The 24,729-nt window shown below is 37.4% G+C and overlaps 1 protein-coding gene across 1 annotated transcript in view; it reads right to left on the reverse strand.

Annotated features, from left to right (window-relative positions):
- The window catches only part of SPATS2L (spermatogenesis associated serine rich 2 like), a 48,461-nt gene extending 28,902 nt beyond the window's left edge, over positions 1-19,559 (reverse strand). Inside the window, exon 1 of the mRNA XM_015820803.1 lies at positions 19,252-19,559. The gene's annotated coding sequence lies outside the window, so the exon portion shown is untranslated. The remainder of the gene's footprint in view (positions 1-19,251) is intronic.
- Positions 19,560-24,729: the final 5,170 nt, after the last annotated feature.

The raw sequence follows: 24,729 nt of genomic DNA on the forward strand, positions 1-24,729 counted from the left end.
ATAGAATTAATTTCTTAACTTTATGGAAGATGGAAATTTTTTTTCTTTTCTTTTTTTGTATAAGTAAGGGATGCTGTTAAACTATCTTGCTGAAATGGTAAAGATTTTGGGTATTTGAAGAACTAATTAAATGAATAATTTTTATTAACACGGAGGAGATGGATTGTTTAAGTTTAGAGTTTGGAGTTAGAGATATTAAAATTTGTTTACTTGTAGTTGAATGTTAGCCTAGGTTTGGTTTGGGAAGTCCGGGGGGTGGGGGGATGGGATAAATCATTGTGTAATACTTGTGATGTATCTCTTCTTTTATGATAAAAACAATAAAATTCTATATTGAAAAAAAAAAAAAAAAAAAAAAAACTAGACATACCCAATTCCAGCAACCGTTCCTTATATGTTTTAGCCTCAGTCCCCTGATCATCTTTGTTGCTCTTCTCTGTACTCTTTCCCATTACTAGACCCTAGTATTTAATTTGTATTGTCATTTCATAAGAAACTACAATAGATTATATATGCATTCACACACACACACAAATTTACATAAACAAATAATGAAAAGCATACAAATAAAATAATTTTTTCCATTTTGGCACAGTATTTTGCTCTAGCAAAAGTAATAATCAACTTCACCTTGCACTGGTTCATTTTTTTTCACCCTGTATTGCTACCAATTGTCATTTATAATTTCCATATTTCCAGTGTTTCAATTCTCAATAATGAAAAGTTTTGTCTACCAATACAATCTTTTTTTAATAACCCATGTGTAAATGGATTTGGAACACTGCCATGCCAGAATATTTGTTAAGCCTGCCAAAGAGCACGTGCAATGAAAAACATCATTACAAAGAATCAGAGGTGATCTTTGTTTATGGCATTTTTACAGCATAATTAAAATTTATTTGGCTTATTTAATCACTGAAGGAAATGATATGATGGCAAATATGCAGGGAAGAAAAAGTTGGATGTGGTTTATCAAAACACGATTAAGACAGTGAGACTGGAGACACATGTGATTTTAATCCACAGAAACAGTTTGAAAGACATGAATAATTTTAAAAGAGAAAGGATTATAAATTTAATTGCAAATTTAGTATTACAAGACAAAGTACGTAATAGAAGCAAACTGTATTTAGAATTTCTGAAATAAACACAGTAAACATCTTGCTTATGAATATTTCTAACAAATATTCCTCTGGGTTTTTATTCATTTTATTATTTTTAAAAAATATTTAAAGTGCTATTCAATAGTTTTATTGACTACATTCAAAACTGATGAGGATAGAAAGCAAAGAAAGAAGCTTGAATCTTATTCGCATATATAATTTATTCAAGCCAAAAGTTTCCATTGGATGGCTATTCATTCATACATCATACTAAACCATATTTAACTACATCTTATTGAAGGAACCACTGTTTGCCAATGTATTTATTTTTTTCTATGATTAAATGACACTATGTCTTAATATGATGTGTGAATCAGGTTTTTTTCAACAATTTCTGTCCTGTCCAGAAACCTTGCTTAATTATATAATCGTGCCAGATACAACAGTTGAAAAACAGATACTTTAAAATCTATCTATCTATCTATCTATCTATCTATCTATCTATCTATCTATCTATCTATCTATCTATCTATCTATCCAGTATATAGCTCACACATGTTTTTATACACATGTGTATAAATAGATAATATATTATCATCATCATTATACACACACAAAAAAAATCTATTAACAGCAATAGACATGCTTTTCTCAAAGTTATATAAATACTGCTCTAAAATAATTTTGGCTTTAGGAACTAACTAAACCCCTCCCAAATGTTTTGCTTGATCTAATTTATTTTCTATTGATCTGAACAGCTGGCATATTTCTGTCTTCCCTAAAACAGGAAACATAGGTGCTAAATGCAACTATTTTCTTTATCACAAGCATATATGAAAAATGAAAGCACTATAGCAAAGAGTTCACTTTCCACCTCATTAAAAGGCAAAGGGTACCATGGTGGAACTAATAGATAAACTAAGTCAACAAAGAAAATGCAGAGACAGAGAGAGGGAGTGGGGTAGATGTAAAAAACTTACCCAAACTGGTTGCTTGGCAGCAGTAAATAGGTAAATGAAATCTGATGTGTGTTCATGATTGCATTTGGCTGAGTCCTAAAGAATGCTTGCAAAACAAATTATCGTGACAGACATTTTTGTATTGCTGTGAATCAAGCAAAACCAATCCTGGGACACAAAGCATCCCATCTAGAAGTCTGTAAGAGGATTCAAAGCATTCTTCACTGAGTTCTAAATTTTTTGCAAGTGGACAAGGAAAGCAGGACTTGTCGGTTTTAGACCTACAAATCATTCTAGCTGGTGTCCAAAAACAAGGTGACTTAGTTAAAAACATTTTTCTTTACAAGTCTTTTAAAATCTTTGTTGCCTTAACCTTGTTTAGTAATTTTTAACCCTACTTGTCTTATTTTTGCTTACAATTTTTACTGGTAGGTTTAATTAGAGCTTTATCAAACTGATGTTTTATTTGCTTCATATTTTACTTTGCAATTTAATTTTATAGCTGCATTGTAAGCATGTGTTGGAAATCAGTAAGCATTATCCTGTTGTTTTTAAATAACAAGATTATGCCTTCAGTGAAACATTTCCTTTTCTAGGGAACCATTAGATTTGAAAATCACGAATTCAGTGCATTAATATTCTACAAAATAAATTACCAGAATGATAAGACAGAGCTAATTACACAAATGTTTATTCACATAACATACTATGTCATGAATACAAATGTCTGTCTGTCTGTCTGTCTGTCTGTCTGTCTCTCTCTCTCTCTCTCTCTCTCTCTCTCTCTCATAAAATCTTACCAGCTGTATAATAGCTGAGTAATCTTTAATTGTGAATTGACTTCTAAAATCTTACAGAATTTGCATCTATCCTACTGGAGCAGGGACACATTTCACAATATGACATAACAGACAAAAAAAATTACATGAAGCCCACCATTGCTATTTTCTGACACTGCACTGATTATAGGATGTCATTGTCCAGTTTTTTAAGGTCAGCAATGTCAGGCCATATTAACTGCTGCATCACCATCCTTCCTTTCTTTGGCACACATAAAGCGTGGAACTCTGCAAATTCCCAAACCTGTTTGACTTTCCAAGATTTGTGGCAAAAAGAAACAGCGTACATTTTTTTTTCAGAATGCCAATCAGAATATTTTAAAGCTATTTTTGAGTAATTACAGTTATGAAAAAACATGTAGTATATTCAAAAGCATTTCACTTCTGTAAGTAAAAGAAAGTGGACCTCATAAGGACAATGAGTTATTTTTATGAGATCCGCCCACCTTTTTAGATAAGCCTACAAGTTGAAAGCAGTGGGCCACTGGAAAATGTGTGGAAGTCATGACCCATGTTTGGAGGCTGTCAGGGTTTAGATGGAGAAAAACACGTTTAGACTCAAGCCAAATAAAGTGGAATGGCTGTTGATGAATCTGAACGATTCCAAGACTCTTCCAGGAACAGAAGGCTCACCATCTGGGAGTCCTCCTGGAATCATGATTCCTGCTCAAGAGCAGTAGAGACTGTGGCCAGAAGAGCTTTTGCACAGCTTCAGTTGCTGCACCAGCACTGCGGCCCTACCTGGGATAGGAAGAAGTGAAGATAGTCAGTCATATTGTTTGTCTCTCAATTGCATGACCATAATTCACTTTATATAAGGCTGTTGTTGAATACCACCGAGAAGTCGCAGCTAGTTCAGAATGTAAAAGCATGCATATTTAATTGTGAATGGTAGAATTGCCAAGCTGCATGAGTTGCACTGGTTATCAGTAAGTTTCTGAGTACAATTCTAGATGATGATCACTATAAAGTCCTACATAGCTTGAGGTGTTGGCATTTTGGGCATTGCTTTTACCAGATAGTTTACGCCTGTCCTACACAGATGATCAGAGTATATCTGCTAAGACCCATCTGTGACACAATATACACATATACACACATTTCTAGTTATTATTTCAATTATTGTATCCTGTTTTTTACCCTTTTTAATATATAAATTATGTATTGTAAGCTGCTTAGTGTCCAGTTGCTTTCAGGTTAGATATACTGAATAAACAAATAAATGAAATTTCAGACAAAATTCAATTTCTGATTCAAAATAAGAATCGTCAATATTTTTCAACAGGAACTCAAATATCTATGATACAGTTTCTGTCCTGTTTGGACACAATAAAGATTAAAGTATTTTTTTTACATAAGAGTGAGAAAGAATGGATTACATTATTGATCTTTTATATTATTTGTTCTTATAATAAGGAAAATCATCTATGAAATCACAACTTTAAATCATTCTATATTTTCCATTTGCAATTAATAGAAATAACAAGTTTTCTGCTAAATAACTTTAAACTGTGAAAAATAATAATAAACCATTTTGACCAAAGCAACTGTATATGCATGTTTTTCAGTTCCCTCAAAAGTTGTAAGAATAAACAAACATTTTTTATTAGCTAAAGAGGTGGGCAGCCTACAATGTCACTTGATAAATCACATTAGATTTGTTTAAGAATAATCTGGACATTCCAAACACTGCAAACCATTTTCTGAGGTGTATAATTTATTTCCAAAAAAATGCTGAACCCCTCCTAGAACAAGATTTGCACAATCTTCCCTATATGTCTTCTTCAGAGATTAGCTTTTCCACTACAATTATTGACTTAAGCTCACAAGACAGGGAAAGGGAGTATTGACAAGCTTGCAACATTTCTTCTGAGCAACCTTTGTTTTGGAGAGGTCATCAAACTCAGGGTCATCTTCCTTTTCAGGAAATATAGTACTAACCACACAGTGAATAAAAAGAATGAGTTCTGGAAAATAAAATTCCAATATCTGAACCTCTGTTAAATGACAAGAAGACACTCTATATTTTATTTATGTTGTAGTTCATTCATAAGCAGAAATATAGCATGACTGATATTTATATTTATTTAATTTAGCATGCTACTTGTCTAGTATAATCTAATTTGAGGAATATATTGCAGTGCAGAGTATAAAATATATACAATTTGCCTATGTGTGCATGTGAATTTGCATAAGCAGCATAGATGGCATGGTTCTGTATTGTACAGTAACACAGAGCTTTATTCTCCATATCCATCATCAATTCTCTCAAATTTTTCAGTGTCAATCAGGAGGAATGCAATTAATGCTATTTAATAAAGTCGTGAGAAGGTACAATGTAAATACTGCAACTGATAAGGTGATTCATGTAGAGAAACTTCGACAGAACGCAATCACAATCTGGGTCTAAATGCAGTAGCAGAAAGCATCTATTAGAAATTGAAAGCTAGCATGTACTTTCAAATATGTCATTTTACTAAATGGCATGTATCAAAAGGGCTATTTTAAAGTTGTTTATATTGCACAAAGAACAACCCACAAAATTATAGGCATTGCAGAGCAAAGTATTATGTGGACACGGCAGTGGTTTTCCACTAAAATGTTTTGCATTAAAATCTCAGATTGGATATATGCGGTCTATCTCTAACATTCGCAGGATTTTTTAAAAAATAGCTTAAATGTTCTCAATTTTACATTGATTTTTTAATGGTATGTTGGACAGCAGATTTCAAATCACCAAAAATATTTACAGTCTGTTGTAAATATTTAAAAAAATGTGTGACAGATGACTTGAGATTTTTCTCCTGCTCCATCTTTTTATATATTGTTTCTGAAGCTTCATGGCAACTGGTTCTATGGATCTGCCGATATTTTGAACTAAACAACGTATTTATTATTCCATGCTTACTATCAAATAGTTGTTTTGTGAGATTAGCTGGGGTAATAAAAGTCAAGATGGTGAGCACAGCCATCTGATCAATGTTCCACTTTTTTTAATGTGTGTTTATTGACTTATCTGATACCACTGGAAATTACTGACATGAAATTTATGCGTTTGTGGGTATGCTTGTGTATCTTTTTTTACTGGAGTCACAAATTAGAGGAAAAATGTGATGCCAATAAAAAAAGAATGGACAATGTTTTTTCCATGTTTGTCTATAGTTTTTTTTCTGTATAATTTTATGACATGACCTATCTTTTTAAAAGATTTCCCACCATCCTCTCCACTATCTAGCAAGCTCTCTTCTGGCTCGTTATGGGAAAAAATGAAAAAGAGGGCCTCTGTCGCCTGGAACAGGGGTCCCCAACCTGTGGGCCTCGGACCGCGGGATAGCCTGGCCAGTGAGTACACACATGTGCATACACTCACCCCCACTTGCACTAGTGCCACATGGAGACAATGGGGCATCGCGCAGCAAAAACGGGGCACCACTAGCGCCCACGCGGCAAAAATGGGGCAGTGCTAGCAAGTGTCATGCAGGCACTAGCACCGCACAATTTGTGTTGCTGTTTGTGTGTGTGTGTGCGCATGCATAAAATGCTTCCCCCTCCCTTTCCCTCCAGTCCGCCAACCGAGAAAGATTGGAAGACCTCTGGCCTAGAACGTCCTAGAATGAAAGGCAGGATATGCATCTTAAAAATAAATCCCATCTCAGCCCCATTTTATTCACATTAAACCTATCTGGTTTACTTCACTGGTCTTCCCATTGCAACACTCCATCTCTTCAAAAATGAAGATGCTTACTACTTTTGTAAGTAAATGGTGAGAAAGAAGAAAGATCTAATTTCTAATTGGGAAATCTTTTTTCGTTTAATTATACCAACAATAGCACTGTATAACCAGTGGAACAACCTGCCTCCAGAAGTTGTGAATGCTCCAACACTGGAAGTTTTTAAGAAGATATTGGACAACCATTTGTCTGAAATGGTGTAGGGTTTCCTGCCTGAGCAGGGGGTTGGACCAGATGATCTCCAAGGTTCCTTCCAACTCTGTTATTCTATTCTATTCTATTCTATTCTATTCTATTCTATTCTATTCTATTCTATTCTATTCTATTCTATTCTATTCTATTCTATTCTGGGTATTCCTCAGTAGAGTTAATTAAATATATCCTTATAGAAAGCAATTTTATTATTTTTCAGTAAAACTCTTTCTATCCTGTCATTAGGGACAAACAAAATCACTTCTGTGTGAACTGCATAAATTACTTCACCACTATGGTCATCTACAGCAGGCATAAAATTGATTTATTTCATTTCTCTAATGGGTTAGAACAATTATCCATTTTATAATTAGTGTGATCAATGAGAGTTGGAGTATCTAATACTTTCTTTTTAAATACTATCAAGAGTCTTTAGGACTGTTGGCTCTGTCTTTAAATATTTAAAGTTTCTGAACTGAGGCAGCCAAAGTAATTCTGTTACATTTTCATTCAATTAAATTTGCCTATGTTTTAACGAAAGGACTATCTGCATTTCTATCAACAATTCCTTCATGTTTATTAAATAAACACACACACACACACACATTGAGGTCAGATTATTCATTTTATACTATCTTTGGAAGACTTGAAGACTGATGAATCAATTGCTAATCTAACAATTCCCAAAGTGGGAAAAAGCAGGAAGAAGAGCTAACTCAACATGGAGACACCTTGCAGCAGTGGTGTAGCGTGGGTTGTCAGCACCCGGGGCAAGGCAAGTAATTTGCGCCCCCCCCTCCACAGTGGGCGGCGACCCGGCGGCTGGGATCGGATTCGCACAGCCAGCACTGCAGAGAGAGTGAGTGAGCCAGGCAGGGGCAGAGAGCTGCGAGTGCGAGCGCGCCCCCCCAGATGTTGCGCCCGGTGCGGCCGGCCCCCCCTGCACCCCCCACGCTACGCCTCTGCCTTGCAGATTATGCTGTGGGTGCAGAGTCTAAGCCAAGCACATAGAAGTCTTTGCATAAGTGCATCTGAAAGCATAAATCAAACTGGGCTAGAATGTATTAGGCTTCTGTGGATTATGTTAAAAGAGTCTGGCTGAAATAAAGACTTATCAGCCTTTTACTGACAGCAATGGGTTTCATTGCTTCTTTGTGCTTTTCAGGAAAGACCAAAAACCAGAACAATGCTGTGAATGAGAAATTCAAGGAAACTCTTTCAAAGAAGCAAACAAAAGTAAAAGTACAGGTAGTTCTTGACCTACGACCATAATGGAGCCCCAAATTTCCGTTGTTAAAGGAGACAGTTACGTGGGTTTTGCCCCATTTTATAACTTTTCTTGCCACAATTGTTGAGCGCAACACTGCAGTTGTTAAGTTAGTAATAAGGTTCATATGTGGTGGGAGTGTCCGCGAGCTTGTGATTTTTGGACTAAGGTTAAAGAATGGTTGGAAGAAATACTAGAGCGAGTGGTAGAGTTAAAACCAGAATTTTTCCTATTAGGTATAACAACGCAGAAGTATGACAAAGGCATACTCTATTTGATGCTACACATTATAACGGCTTCTAGATTGGTCTATGCTCAAAATTGGAGGAATAAAGGAATTCCAACGGAAGAAGAAATCCTGTATAAAATTTTATCATGTGCAGAGATGGACAGGCTTACAATGGCTATGAAAGATAAGACAGAACTGGAATATTTCGAAATCTGGGACAAATTTTATCGCTGGTATGAATCAAGGAGAACCGCTCGGACCTTAAGCTAACGATAGGATTGAAACATACATATAATTGTACATATAATTGTATATATAATTGTATTGTGTAGAAGATTGATGTTTATATAGAGGTTAAGGATGATGTATTAAACTTTTGTATCACGAGAAACAAATTGTTAGGAATATTTACTCTGGAATGCCACGTATGTCCATTTTTGTTTTAATTGTATTATAAATAAAAAACTTTTTATATATAAAAAAAGTTAGTAATAAGGTTGTTAAATGAATCTGGCTTCTCCATTGGCTTTGCTTGCCAGAAGGCCACAAAAGGTGGAACACTGCAAGTCATAAATACATGCCAGTTGCCAAGGGTCTGCGTTTTGATCACACGACCACAGGGATGCTACAATGGCTGTTTAAGTGTGAAAAATGATCAGTCACTTTTTTCAGTGCTGTTGTTAACTTCAAACGGTCACTAAATGAATGGTTTTAAGTCGAGGAATATCTCTAAAGCAATGTCCAAGTTTGCTTACTGAACTGATAGCATTTTGAAAAGGGTATTGTTTGCACTAAAAAGTATATAAAGAATTAGAGCTTTCATGTTCAAATTCTGGAGAAGCAAAACAAGGAGGAGAAAAAGGAAAAATAAATCACCAGTGAGAGTCATTGAAGTTAGTCATGACGATAGGAAGGAAGAAAAATCAATTTTATACAATCATCAGTTGACACAAATCCTCCATCCTGTGAAATAATAATTTATATGTCAAAACAATAATTTCACAAAGATTATTTACATACTTAAACCACAATATTTCTTGATGCTAATGTCACCAAAATCTTAGTAAGATCATGTGAAGTTAATATTATTATGCTAGAGAAGAAATACTCTATTCTGAAATAACACTTTTCTTCTTAACAGGAATCCTCCAAAGGGCCTCCTTTCTCTGGTTGAAGAAAAATGGTGAATTTCTAGAAATATATCCTTATAGCTTGTAATATGAAAAGTTTCATATTCTATTCCAATCTGTAACTGCAGGTAGTTCTCTTATGATGCGTTGTTTAATGGTCTTTTCAAAGTACAGTGGTCTCAGATGGTCTCAGAAAGGGTCTTTATGGCCTGAAAAGCACTTGTGGCCATTGTAAATCATTGCACTCCTCCCCCATAGTCACGTGATTATGATCTGGGTGCTGGGGGGAGGGGAATAAAATGTTTCATCCTCTTCATGTTTTCTTGGAAGTCATGCGTTTAACATTTCACTGAAAACAACTGAAGTCATGGAATTAATTTTCAGAGAAATCTCCATTAGAATATATTTTAAGCACTCAACCCTATGCCCTTCTAAGGTTAAAGTTGTGCATATAACTGGCCCTCTTTTTTATGTTATTTCGAATATAAATACAGTGCCCCTTTCATGCACTGTCAAGTTTTTTTGTTTTGTTTTTTTCTTTTAAAAAACCTGCTGATTGCATAAGGGGAAAGCTGAAACATAGATAATGTATTTTCTCTCTGTTTGCCTGCAAAAATCTGCTGACCCAGCACCATTATTTCAGATATATTCATTTTTCAGTATTCGCTGCACAATCCAGACAGAAATAAGAACAATCTTAACACCCCCCAACTCAAGCATTTGAGTTTGATAGGCTATGACTATAATATATTTGCAGCCAAATTCTGGATTCCAAGTCCTAGAAAATACAGAATCTACGAAGACAGAGTTCTAAATTATAAGTAACAATGATTTACTTTGCAAATGTTGCAATTAGTTTTACCCCTTAGCAACAAGAGATATTATTCCAGGGTATTTATAGTGAGTAATGCTCAAAATATCAAAGATTTTGTGCCTAACTTTGAGCACGTCCCTATTTTGGGCTTAGTTTTATTTCAACTGGACTTTGGAGAATTAGGATAGGAAGAATATTGGTGCTTTGGGGATTGGAGATGCCTCATGACAATACAACGGACAGCCAAGAAAATAAACGAATGAATCATCAAACAAATCAAACTGGACTTCTCACTTGAGCCACAAATGTTTAGGCTCAGATTATCCTACTTCAGACACTTATGCAAAGACCTAGCTCTCTTGGAACAGTGCTGGGATAGGCGAAAGAAAGAGAAGAAAAGGATTAACAGCAGCAAGGTGGATGGACTCAGTTATAGTGGCAATGGATGAATGATTGGAAACCTGAAAGATCAGATTAGGGACCACTCATCATGCAGATCATGGTCACTAAGGGTCAACACTGACTTGATGGCACATCATCAACCAATCCATCAAATGAATGAATTTCTTTCAACAAGTGCTAATAATGATCGTCCTTACAACAAAAGTGCACAGGGAGTGCAATAATCTTTTTAATAATTTTTATTGCCAATATATTACAGAATTTACATATATTAACATCTTAGCAGACCTTATAACACTCAACTGATGGACTACCTTGCTGAAGTTTTATATCTAATATTGTAGCCTTTAAAAACAAAAACTTTTCTCTCAGACTAATACTTGCACTAAAACAGGAATATCCAAGGAAAAAGTACTTTGGTATTTTTCTGTTCTGATATTTTTTTTCCACTCAGTACCAGCTCAAAAACATGCAGAATACCACAATGTTGTTAAGGGCTGTTATTTAACTTAGCATATCATTTCAAGCAAAATACCAAGTGGTTAAGAGATCAAAACATTCCTTGAGAACTCTTCCTTATAGCTGGTGCTTCCTTTTCATATTGCATTTCTCTCTATATAAAGTATATATTTCCGTAACTTGGATGTATGTCATCCAAGTATCTAATAATAATATCCCGATTTAAAGGGTGCCCTTTTCAAGATCAATGTAAAGATAAATCTCCCCTTTCTGTTGACTATGATGTATTTTAAATAAAATTTGTTACTTATTTCCTACAACTGCATTTAAGTGTAAAAATCAGCACTGCAAATCTACATTTTTTAATCATGTTTTCCTTTTTCTTAATAAATGAGAGGCCAACCTGTCTTATATAGCTGCTCATGCTATCTCACTTCCCAGCTGTTTACTCTATATTGAAATCTGGAACACCTCCCCCCAAAGATTGGAGGGTTGAGCTGATTTGCCTTTGCTTTAGTTGCAGGGTAACTGAAAGCAATAAAGAGCTAGTTTGGGGATTCTATTTCAAGGTTTTTATGATGCTGTGCCTTATAGCTTCTTTCAGCTCCTGAACCTTAATTCTTGGGAAAAATAATGCCAGACAAAAGCTTCACAGCTCCCCCTCAGTAGCTCAAACAAAATCACAATGGATAGAAGTAAAAAAATATTTTGTCAATTTCCCTCTGCAACACTGGGACAGCTGGAGGGCAAAAAAAAAAAAAAAGATTTCCCTCACTTTTGTGAAATGAAATTGTGAGGGTTTTTTAAGCTGGAGCAATAGCTTTCACTCTTTAGCTTTTCAAGTCTGCTGATGTGAAGAAAAATAACAGGACACCTTCCACTTTCTTCTGAGATTATAAGTGGTTGAGTAACACAGTAGTTGGAAAAATCTTGGAAAAGATACTCAATTTCTCCCTCATCCCCAGAAATAATAAAATAATAAAATAATTTCTTTTAAAAGAAATAATAAATGGTTGGAAAAGATTGTGACAATATTTATGGCCAAGCTATATTTGACTAATATTGCTAAAAATATTGCACCAGTGTTGGGATCTGTGAATTGAAATACATTTCCCTTTTACAATGGGAAAAAAATTAATGGAAGAAAAACATTTTTAGAATTAACACACACAGAATTAAGCCTGCCAATTTGGTATTGGCTAAACTTCTTGTGTTCTGAAACTGTACAATAATTCAAAATGAAAATTGGATGAATGCTATTCTCCTGGTCATGCTGTACTCTCCCCCCTCCTTCTCTTATCAAACATACATACAATACCTTAATAAGGAACATTTTATAAGAAGGGTAAGCCAATGTGTTTAATTATACTGTGTGCAAAATGCCTATTTTGCATTTTAAATATTGTGTATAAAAGATGGTTCCAATTAACTTAATGAGGAGAAATTTTGTCCCATAAAGGAAAATTGTTACGCCAGCATGTGTCTGTGTTTATTTATCTATTTCCTTGGTTGAACCTCTAGTGCAGGGGTGTCAAACTGCCGGCCCGTGGGCCAGACGCGTCACCAGGAAACCGCGCCCAGCCCATTGCCGGCAATGGAGAAAAAGTGACATCGCGAGTTTGACATGTCTGCTCTAGTGGTTATCAGTCTTAATACTGGGGCTTTTGACTTTGCCTTAAAATGTAATTATTCCTTTTCATCAATAAATATTGGCCTCATTGACTCATCAAGCTTAATTAAGACTGTGTAAATCAGTGAAAATCCTGCCTGTTTTACTTTCTATATTAATTTGGCAATATTTTGTTCTCTCCACTCCTATTCGATAACCATACGAGGCCAAAATGTAGCCACGCAGGAAGTTATGTATGGTTCTAAAACAGCACGTTATGCCTCTACTTTGCAATCTGTTCTGTTTGCCACTCCAGGTCCAAGTCAAGGTGACTTTTAAAAGCCATGGGGCCTTAAACAAACAAAGAAATTAATTAATCAACAATTTATCAAAACAGCCCTCATTGCAAATAATATTAAAAGAGATTTATTATTTATATATTTAGGGGGAGTCCTAAAAATACTGGCTCAAAAATTAGCATGGAAAGAAGCACTGTGCTGGGATAGATACATTAACTATTCATTAACTAGTTCAAGTCCCGCCTTAGCCATGAAAGCCAGCTGGGTAACTTTGGGCCAAGTCACTCTCTCAGCCCAACCCACCTCATAGCTATGGGGAAAATAGAAGGAGGAAGGAATATTGGACCTGTTAGCTGCCTTGAGTTATTTGCAAAAATAATAAAGGAGGGATATAAACAAACCAACCAGTCCCAAGGTGGAATACTCAAAAAAGCAACAGAAAACACCAGATCATAAAGAGCTGGTGAGTTCTGTTTTACAGTTAAGATATATGCTTTTGGTGCAAATTCCCTAAAGCTGAAATGGAAGAAGGGGGATCTCCCCTTTTGCTTCATTTCTTTTTAAATATAGAAGCCAGAAGTTAATGTCTGAGGGCTGAGCTTCCTACAAGTAGCTTAGTATATTTGGATATGTGGTTTTTGGTTTGGTTCTTTTCCGATTTAGCAATGCTGCTCTTTTGTTACCACAAAATAAAACAGGGTAGTTACCTAAGCAAATGCTGTATCTGGAACCCCATTCTTTTCAGTGATAATTTTATCTAAGAACCAAAAAACCAGCACTAATTGTGATTAAATATTAGTTACAGAATATTTTAAACCATGATAGCCTTAAATATTTTCAAATTATTCATGTACCTTTAAATATCTTGGGGAAAAGATATGTTTTCCCACATATAATGGGCACTTTCCTATTACCACCTTTTTCACCCTCCAAGCCCTCAAAAGAATTTTGAAAGTGATCTGCGATATTCATAATTTCTGTAGATTTATAAACTGGATAGAAATCGCTGCAGCAACCAAACTACTACAGATCCTGCACCAACAAAATTCTTTTTGCACAACATAGGGAAACAGGAGAAAAAGCAATAGGTTGGTTTTGCACACTGGTTGTTTCCATACTAAAAAGGGGGGGGGGGGAAAACAAAGCATTTCTAACTTTCACCACCCATTGAAAGAGGTTTTTTTGGTGCAATTATTGAGGGAAAGCTAGTAAGCCTTGAAAGTAGCAGTTTCCTTACAGGAAGTATAGGAATTGTGAGATGTGAAACAAGAGGTCTCTAATGGATAAAAGCAGCAGCATTGTCTTTAAAATGCCCAACCAACTAAACCCAAATTAGCTCCTAATGCAGCTGACCTATTTGAAAAAAATAAGCTCAGCTCTACAATATAACTATATTGATATCATGGGAACACAGAAGTCTAGAGCTGCTTTTAAGTGGGCACGGAATTCTTGTGTGGAAGAGTGCAATGCTTAATATGCCTCTAAAATGCCAGGAAACCAACAAAGCTGGGATTCCTCAAGACTCAAACTCAAAGTAACTTAAACCCCAACTGAAGAAAGCATTCCTAATGGTTTATATTAATTATAAATATTCTTGTAGATTATTAATATCTCATCAGAAACTTACAGCAAACACTGCATCATTGTCTACCATTCTAGGGAAAAAATGTATACTTTTGGAATCTTTCAAACACAAATTCTATTCTAAGATTATATCTGATTTTTGGTTCTCAGCATATTTTCATATGGTTGTTTCTATTTTGTTTTCACTTTACAATCCCTTTACAACATATTTGAAGGAAACCTTTTGTGCCAGTTTCAAAATATTAATCATTTTTCAAACCCCTGGAGCTGCCACAGCTCTAGGCGTAACAAAAACGCCCTTGCCCCATTCCACACAAAACAAGATAAATTATTTGCCAGAAAATTCTCCTCCTCCGTGTTTTTAATACATGGGTACATTTTTCTGACTATGTGCAAATAGACACAAACAAATACATTATAAAAGGTAGCCATACTGCTGTGACGATACAAACTTTTCTATTAAGTAGTCTCTGCTAGCTACAATGATGGAATAGTAACATGGCAGTATTTTTACAACTGCATTATTTGCACAATTGTGCTAATCTGATTTCTAGAGCCTCTAGGGCAGAAGTCCCCAAACTTTTGGGCATCAGGGACCGGTTATGTGGAGAGACGTTTTTCTGCGGACCGGAGGAGGTGTGATTTTGTGTGCTGCCTGCATCCTGTGGATGGGTCTTTGCTTGTTTGTGTAGACAGGTTGCTGGCATGCTGCGGCCTGGTACTGTTCCACAGACCAGGGGCTGGGCACCCCTGCTCTAGGGTTATGACTGAGAAAGAGTGAATTAACGGCTCACTTAAACCAGAGGGGGTGGGAATGAGGTTGAGGCAAGAGAACCCTTCATGCTGTTTCCACAAACAGGGAAAATCAACCTTTAATCAATTGTGTTTATCAGTCATGAGAAGAGTTCAGAACACGATCACTTAGAACAGTGATTCTCACTCAACCTGTGGTCCACGGACCCCTGGGGAGTCCGCGATGTCATCACAGAAGGTCTGTGAAGGCTTGAAGAAATGTTATGATTTAAATCTTGAGTTAAGTCTTGGAGGTCCATGGCCACAAAAGGAATTAAAGGGGGTCCATGGTGAAGAAAACCACTGACTTAGAAGGTTGCTTCTATCCCTTCCTTAGTGAAAGCTGCAGTGAAGACTGATGATGGACAAAGGAATTAGGATACATGGCAAAACAAGAGCAGGACCACAAGTCCCAACAAAGTCAAACAAAAGAAACAAACAAGAAAGCTTTACTCAATTTTAATTATACTGGAAGGAAGCCAGAACATATTCTGATTTATTCCTTCTAACAACTCAAAAGAGTTTGGAATAGACAGGTCTGAACAAGAAGTGGCAAGAGGGCCCACAGTCTATTATGGACATATTTATGGGACATTTACAAGGAAACATTCTAAGGAAAAGTCCATTTCAGTCTATAAATATAAATTATATAACATAGATACAGAGTAGGTTTATGTATACATATTCATTCAAAATAATTCTGGACTCTTACAATGTACTCACATAGCTAAGGTTACCTATATGGGGCTTGGAAACTTCAACTGAAGGTTATCAATAGATTGGGAATAGGTTTGTCTACAGCAGCGGTTCTCAACCTATGGGTCGCGACCCCATTTGGGGTCGATCGACCATTTCACAGGGGTCGCCAAGCAAGGCTGTCCGCCATTTTTTCCCCCTTTTCCGGCGGGTGCCTTACCTCCCTTGAGCTGGGCCAGCTGGTGGTCAGCCTGCTCCGTCTCTGCCGCTTGCCAGCTACACCTCGGCCGGCGCAGGGGGCGGAACCACGCATGCGCGGCACTCCCGGGCAGGGAAAGTCCTTGACTTATGACCGGTTGGGTAGTCCTCGACTTACGACCGGTTTAGTCCTTGACTTACGACCGGTTTAGTCCTTGACTTACGACCGGTTTAGTCCTCGACTTACGACCGGTTGGGGGTCACGGCATTAAAAAGGTTGAGAACCACTGGTCTACAGGGAGCATGGAATTCCCTGCTTTGAAATTTTTAACTGATGAAGAGTCTGGTTCAAGTTCAGTTCAAGTACTGGTTATAATCTGGAAAGGGCTGTTGAGAAGACTACCTTTTCCCTTAGCAGCCTGCCCTGGTATTCCTGTCTTCAACAGAGGAGGCAATTTAAGAGATGACATTCTCATTCAGGCTTTTGAGTGCCTTAGTACAAAAAATCAAACTAATAAAAAGTATTCTTCAAGTAGGCTGTGGCTGATCAAGTTAGAAGTGATTTTCTAGGGTTTTTTCCCTAGTGTGTGTGCTAATGATGTTTTAGTTGTATTTTTAATGTTATGATTTAACATTATTGGTTGGCTGCCATGACCACCATCTGTTAGGGGAGAAACAGGATATAACTCAAATAAATCTCTTATATTGCTTAATGGAATTAACTGACCAATTCTAAGTAATTTGGGATCTTATTTGAAATGGAGGAAGGTGTAGACGGCTTTATATAAGTATCTACTGAAAAAGATTCTCTGTATTCAACCCACATATTTAACATAGCAAATACCTGAATTAGGAGATTTAGTAAAAATGTCATGTTTTTGCCTTAATTATGTTTCTAGGGTCAGGGTCAGGGTCAGAGATACAGCATTAGAACCAGGGCTAGATTACAACTCCTCACTGAATGTTTCTATAATATTAGCAAGGCAGGACATATATTAGGAAGTATCCAGTTGTTGGGAATAAGTCTATTATTTTAAGTCAGTATCACATTTTTTACATTTGACAGTGTTATTGGTTTTGATTTATTATTTATTCCATTGCACTCTCCTTTCCATAATGCTTCAGGGGTGTATGAGTATAATTAATTATTTCTCAAGCAACCCAATTCCTGCTTCTGACACTACATTTTTTCCTTCTCTAGAACCCTGTTCTCTCTCCCCAAATAAAAGACCTTACAGGCCATGAAGTTGCCACCCAGATGTGGCCCTCTCCTAAAGCATGATGAAAAGCCCCAAACACTGCAAGGAAGCTCCAAAGTTTAAATTAGCGGCCATCTGCCTTTTTGTCAAAGATTAAATTAAAGACTCATAGGGTTACTGTATCTCTTGAGCAACATTTTTGGATGTGCAGCTGTGGATTAAATAAAATTATATGAGAATACATAAAAATAACACTGGTTCATGTTGGTATCCTGTAGTGAGTGGATACTATTGAAATACAAACACTTTTTTTTAAGGCACATAATCGGAAATGTTGGCCAATGACATATCAACTTGGCATCTTAAAATGCAACAGTATTTGCATTTGTAATAGCATGTGAACAAACAAGTTCTCCTCCTATATCAACAGAGGAACCAGCAATTGTATTTGAGTTACAAACCTAAGCAAAAAAATTCTAAATAAGATGTCTATGCATTTTGAAAGTACGGAAGAAATGCACTCCTCCTGTTGCTGCTCTCAGTAAAGAGTTAACGAATCTCAAGGCTAAGGCAGTAAAAAAATGTAATGTAAAGAAGGACGAGGAATGTGAACAGCACCTGAAACCATAGTTTTAAAAAGCCAGAATTTTGATGGAAATCAGGGAAACCGTTCACTCACCATTCCGTTTGCCTTTTAACTTTAGCACAATTCAGCAGTTACAATTTTGAGCAGCTCCACTTAAAAAAAATATAATGCAACCTTTCCTGAAAAATATTGCAGCTTTGCTCCCCTGATACCTGACTGCAGTTTTCAGAAGCTACCCAATCACTTAATTACGTTTTCAAGCCCCGTCGAGTCAAATATTCCACAATACAAATCAATAGTAATATATATATATATATACTTTAGAAAGTACCTTATTCGGGGGGAGGGGGCAGTTACAGCAAGGGAGTTGAAAATAACAAGAATATGTAGATGCCTCGTCAGATTCCTGCTTGCAGAGCATTAATACTGTACCAGCGCTGTAGTGCAAAACGAACCTCAGAAACGAAACAGGGTTAACAGTTCCTGCCTAGTTAGCTAATAAGCAAACACTCTTATCTCTGGGCTTCCCACGCACACTCCGATATGATCCAAGAATGCCTCCAGTATCACGCCCCTTTATCGCTTTTCAGGGATCACTGCGATCACCCCGGCTCTTGAAAGAATACAAGAAATTAACAATGCAGAAAGTGTGTGTTTGTGCGTGTGTGTATGTGTGTGAGAGAGGGGGGGAGAGGGGGGGAGAGAGAGAAGTGGGCCATCTATACCCAAATAATTTCCCGTTCTACAATTAAACTAGATTCTTTTTTTTTCCGGTTTTAAAGATTTATTTGTGACACATCCAACATTAAATTGCAAATCAAAACTATCATCTAAAACAGTGTAGAAGTTACTGAACATTTTTATAATCATAGCAATATTAGTAATATTGATTTATTTCACCCGAAATAATCATATTACGCCTGTGCTTCCTACTAGGGTTCATATGCAATTAAACTAGATTCTGTTCTCTTTCTTCACCCCGCTCCTCCCAGCGCCACCCATTTAATTACAATTCGCTTGGACCAAGACAAGCAGAGCTGGTCTGGAGGGCTCGGAAGGGCGAACCCGCGATTATTTCCCTCCACCAGTAACGCTGGATTCCAGCTCCTCCAGGATCTCCGATCCGTTTCACCGAAGAGCAGAATTCATTTGGCACCCTTTACCTTCGGAGGGGCAGCAAAGCAGAAAGGCACACAGGTCGGGTCGATTGCCCCGGTGCCTTACCTCGCGGTCTGGTCCCGCCTGAGCGACGCGGCCCGGGCAAGGAGAGACGGGTCTCTCCTACGAGGAGCAACAGGACAGCGAAAGGCGAGTTGCGAAGTAGCAGGGAGATACCAAAGAGGCGGCGTCTTCCTTGGGTTTCGTTTCCCTGTAGCTCGACGCGGAGAGCGCCGTCCTTTCCGTTCAGCTGGGCTTCTACAGCGATTCAGTTCCCTCGGCTCGTCACTCAAGCCCAGATGAGCCCTCCTCAGTCACTCCCACCTCACAGGGTTTCCCCCTCCCTTCCTCTATACTTACACACACATACCCTCTCCTCGCTATAGAACAGATTGGGAAGGGGGAGGGAGTCTCACTTCCTCTTCAAATGCCTTCTCTTAAATGCCTCCCCCCCCCTCCTTATGAAATGACCCCTCAGTCCCCGCAGACCCTTCCCCCATCGCGTGCCAAAATAAATGCAAAGCGCGGCTTCCTACAGCATTGCATTTTTGTTATGTTGTTGTGTGCCTGCTGCCGGGATCTCTGCACAAGTGAGTGAGCCTGGTCGTGCACGCGCGCGGGGGCGCGCGTGTAGTAACGACAGTTCCGTGGGACGCAGCCAACATATTTTCTAGCTGAGGCATTTTGGACGGGCTAAAAAAAAAAAAAAAAAAGTAACGAGGAGTTTCTCACAGCCGGGCGTGTCTAATCCGTCTCTTCTTTTTTTTTTTAAACAGGACAAGAGGTTAAACCGTTTTAGAGCAGCTTTTCCGTGGTCAGATGTGATGCATCCCGGGGTTGTGCTTCTTTTCTCCTCAAATATTCGGGAATTGTGAGACTTGCTTTTCAGACGCTTGGGACATGTTACTGCTGAGATTTATGAGCAAACCAAGCTCTCTTTTTTACTTGTGAAAAGATGCGATAGTCGTCATGGTAAATCCCTTCGAAGATAAATAGTAAACTTGTGGCAAAAACAGCTAGCGAAAGGGAAATGTGTAGTGCAGTCATGTTCACTGGAAAGATCGATCTGTTTTCAGAAGGGCCAGATTATCTCCTTAAACAACAGTCTCTCCATAAGTATCACCAAGCCACCCTAAAATTCAAAAGTATATCTGACTGAATACTTATTGATTAAAGAAGTGTATGGTCTCAACTACACCATCTGTAGTGGTAGTTCATTTATTTAAATAAATCAGAACTGTTTTTCACCTTGTAGAGGAGATGGGTAGCATAAAAATTTAATAAATAAACAAACCTACTTTTCTGAGTAATGCCTGTGCTTATTTATCTGAATATTGTTTAAAAAATGACCATAAACAAGCAGTCCTACTCATTTTTACTCACAGGAAAATGCTCTCAGGTACCGTAACACCCAGATTTTAGAGAGTTTTGCTTGCATCTGTTGAAAGAAAAATCTTCATCAGGGTCCAGTCCAAGCCGGGAATAAACAAAATGGAGACTGCTTTAGAAAGAAGGTTGTAGTTAATTGAAGAGCATAGCCAATCAGAAATGTGGCTCTGGGAAAGCTGACCATATGGAGCAGGGAGTGGTGGGTTTTTATACTGTCTTGGGCTTTTGTGTTTGGAGTTGTTCCTGTGGCATGAACTTTGACCTGAGGTTCAATGTGCCCTTCCAGTATTCTGATGGTGGTGAGTTAATCCTATTATGTCCTAAAGGTCATGTCTTTAGAGTTTGGGTGGGGTATGTAGATTTTAGGGGTCTTTGTCTTTCTAATCTCATCAGTTTCTAGTTTCCTGGCTCCAACCTTTCTGAATAGGATTATCAAATCTGCATTTCTACAGACCTGGCCTCTGCCTGGGGGAGAGGGGCTGACGCTGGTTTCTGGGGGCTGGTTTCTGACTTTTAAGATTTTCTTTCTCCATTACTGTATTCCTTTGGGAAATGTATTCTGCTTTTTAATTTTTCCCAAAATATTTCTTTCTCTGGGGGGGGGGTGCTGTCCTCCTACATACCCAATATTTCATATTATAGGCCTGTGCAAGGTTTTTCAGAATCCTAATAAATTCCAATGAGACTCTGAACACCAGGCTACTGCAAAAGAAACAGCTTTATTCTTTGATCAAAGCCAAAACTGGGTGTTTTCTAATCTCTTGTCTCTTAACACAGAGAGACGGGGAGAAAAGACAGGCACACTAATAAAAATTTCCCCTTTTATAGCTAAGGCATTTTCTCAGGCTAAAAGATTTCTTTTTCGTCTGAATACCTGTTTTCTTTATCTATCAGGTTAGTTCAGTTACAGCTTGTTACAAGGCTTATGCTTCGAATACACAATTGCTGGCAGGCGGCCAGGAACTTTCTCCTTGAGTGGATACGTTTGTACCCATACATTTCAGGCTACAGTGAATACATTTAAAGTTACAACTAAGCTTTTTCTTTCTCCTTGGTCAGCTTTTAAGTTATCTCTGAGCAAAGTACAGAGCACAAACAAGAAAGAATTAACCATGGCTGGGTTATACATAAATTATTATATTTTGATTCCTTCACCTGCATACCAGTTCAGTGGGATTTTCTCCCGTATAAATGTGTAGTGAACTGCATTCATGGAACAGTGCTCTAGTAATGTGATGATAGTTTGAAAACACATTACTGATTCTTCCTTTTTTGCCCTCCAAATTTGCATTTCTGGTTTATTAAAATCAGTGATAGTTTTGCTATTACTTAGAAAATAACATTCTCATCTGATTATTGTTTTTTTATACAAATATCTTTTTGCATTTGCAGTCTGCTGAATATTATTTCTAACTATTCTGTATATAGGGGCAGTCAAAATTAATATTTTGGAACATTTGAATGTTTTGCATTTACGTATTTTTAATACACTGTATTTTGATTCTAAGTTCTTTTCTAATTACAGAGCTCCAGCATTCGTTTTGTATTAGGTGGCTTAGTGAACATTTGGAGAATTAGTGGAAACTCTTCTGGAACACAACTGCCATTTCGAAACCAGCTGGGAAAAATCACATTTACAAAAGACTTGGACAGTAGTGTTAAAACATTTGAAGTATAAGATAAAAGCTTTAAAAAGCATTAAAATTATTTTGGATGTCAGAAGTGTAGAGAAAAATATGGAAAGAGAGCAAAAATAAAATAAATCCATCTGTATAGTTCATGTTTAAAATATATGTATTCAGCCAAAAGTCAGTCATTTTATTTTTCCATTTCATAGAGTGCCTAAGAATTTAAATATGCTCATATAATATGTGTTACTCCATTAGGAAAAGTACTTACTGAATTATAACAGTATATTGTCCAGGAGTTTACATACCACTGGTATTTAAAATGTTTAAGTTATATGTTGAAATTTTTCATCTTCAGATATACTTCCATAATTGGATATTTTAGTAATTTGAGCTTAAGTGACAAGAAACATGTTTTTTTTATAAGTCTGAGGTAGTCTTTTCTTTGCTGCCAGGAAAGTCCAAATATTGAAAGATGCCAAAGCCTCATAAAATGGTAACATTTGCTCCCTCTTTTTGAATTACACTTGAACTTATATTTAAATGCAGATAATAGTATCTCAGTCAAAACAATTGTGGTAGAGAAGGACTCTGAAATGAAGGAATAGAAAGCACAGGTCCCTTTTGTCCTGGTTATTTCTCCATTCAAAATCTCCTCACATTCTATTTCTCTTGATACTTAGCTATGGCAATAAACCCACATTTGCAACTTTGTTTGCTGGGAGGAAGTGGAATGATTAGTACAGAATCAGTTTTGATAAAAGTATGTGGGGGGGGGCTCATGAGGAGTAAGAATCTTCCCATTCACATCAATGGTTTGTCCTATCTTTCAAAATCTGTTCTGCTGATTATATTAAAAGTTCCCCACCTGGTAATTTTGCCATTTGAAATTGGTCACTCAGGTCCTTTTTTTCTTACAAGATTTTAGATCTGCCTTTAGATTAGCATAAGAAAGAAAGAATTTGGGAGAGAATTTTCAATGCAAGAACAGCTGTGGGGAGTACAAGGGGCTCAGGACCCACCATTTTGATCAAAAAGATAAAAGCAATGTTACAATATTGTGACGTATCTTCTGCCCCTTTTGACCATCACGTGTATGAAAGAGGCAGAGTACAGTATCACAACACTGCTTCAAGCATCTGCCCTTCTTGCCCCTTCCTGCCGATACCTCTAGCAACGTCCTCAGCCCCTGGACTCTCCAAACATTCCAAGGGAGATGTGCCATCCCCGTCGGACAGTCCCAGTTCTTCCTCCTCCTTCGCAATGACACTACCAGAGGAATGGAAAAGAACTGATGTAGTTCCAATCTTCAAAACGGGAAAAAAATTGATCCAAGAGACTGCAGACCAATCAGCCTGGGAAAATTCTGGAAAAGATAAGCAACACTTGCGAGCACCTAGAAACTAGAAGCCAACATGGGTTTGTTAAAAACAGATCATAACCAGGGAAATCTTACTGCCTTCTTTGACAAAGGATTGGAGAAATGCTATGGACACAGTTTACTTAAACTTCATTTGACAAAGTAAACTACAGCCTACTTTTTGGAAAGATAAAAAAATGTATGTAGGAAAAGACCAGGCTAAGCCTGAGGGAGGAGTCAAACACATCATCAGTTTAGAGTTCTTTCACACCCACAAGAGATCTAAGTCTTGCCCTCCTTGAATTCCATTGACCCTTATCTACCACCAATTTGCCTTGACTGTTAGTAGTTAATATTTTTGTTTTGAGGTAGCATGAAATAAACTTGTATTCATTTTGGACCTAACCCTGGCACCCTATTTCTTGTGCCTGACAATGTGGGATAGCTTCACCATCAGATGGATTCACAACTGGCTGACCAACTGCACTCAACGTAGTCCGCAATGGAACTATATCTACATGGAGGGAAGCATGCAGTGGGGTACCTCAAGGCACTTTGTTAGGCCCAGTACTCTTCAATATCTTTATAAATAATTTAGACCAGGGGATAGAAAGGGAACTCATCAAATCTGCAGATGACACCAAGCTGGGGGAATTTCCAACACATTAAAAGACATACTCAAGAGTCAAAAGGATCTTGACAGACTTCAGGATTGGGCCCTATCCAACAAGATATGATTCAGTGTTGAAAAAGTAAGGCCCTACACCTAGGCAGGAAAAATCAAAATGGTATGGTGATGGTATAGAATAGTACCTGACTCAACAGTAGTAACCATGATAGGGATCTAATGCACCACCACTTAAATGTGAGCCAGGAGTGTGTGCAGCTGCCAAAAAAGCCAATGCAGTCCTAAGATGCATCAACAGAAGGATAGTATCAAAATCATGAGAAGTAACAGTACCACCCTATAGTGCACTAGTGAGGCTGCACTTGGAATACTGCATCCAGTTCTTGCCGCCACAATACAAAAAAGATACCGAAGCCCGAGATAGCAGGCAGAAAAGAGCAACAAAGATGATAAGGGATCTAGAGGCTAAACTGTATGA

The sequence above is a fragment of the Protobothrops mucrosquamatus genome, unplaced genomic scaffold (assembly GCF_001527695.2).
Source record: "Protobothrops mucrosquamatus isolate PMUCROS unplaced genomic scaffold, P.Mucros_1.0 scaffold1184, whole genome shotgun sequence".
NCBI lineage: Eukaryota > Metazoa > Chordata > Lepidosauria > Squamata > Viperidae > Protobothrops > Protobothrops mucrosquamatus.